This window comes from Chiloscyllium plagiosum, chromosome 23 (assembly GCF_004010195.1).
Source record: "Chiloscyllium plagiosum isolate BGI_BamShark_2017 chromosome 23, ASM401019v2, whole genome shotgun sequence".
NCBI lineage: Eukaryota > Metazoa > Chordata > Chondrichthyes > Orectolobiformes > Hemiscylliidae > Chiloscyllium > Chiloscyllium plagiosum.
In genome coordinates this window covers 57,536,457-57,536,760 of record NC_057732.1, presented here as the reverse complement: position 1 = coordinate 57,536,760, position 304 = coordinate 57,536,457, and positions in this window count along the sequence as shown.

The window sequence follows — 304 nt, the reverse complement described above, 5'->3', positions numbered from 1 at the left end:
TGGAATGAGCTGCCAGAGGAAATGGTGGAGGCTGGTACAATTGCAACATTTAAGAGGCATTTGGATAGGTATATGGAGGATAGTGGGTTAGTGTAGTTTAGGTGGGCTTGGATCGGCGCAACATCGAGGGCCCAAGGGCCTGTACTGCGCTGTATTCTTCTATGTTCTATGTTCTATGTTCTAACACTGATAAGGGTGAGGAGGGAAATATATCCCTGGTGGTTGGGTCTGGTTGGAGGTGGCGGAAATGACGGAGGATGATACGATGTTTCCGGAGGTTGGTGGGGTGGAAGGTGAGGACCAG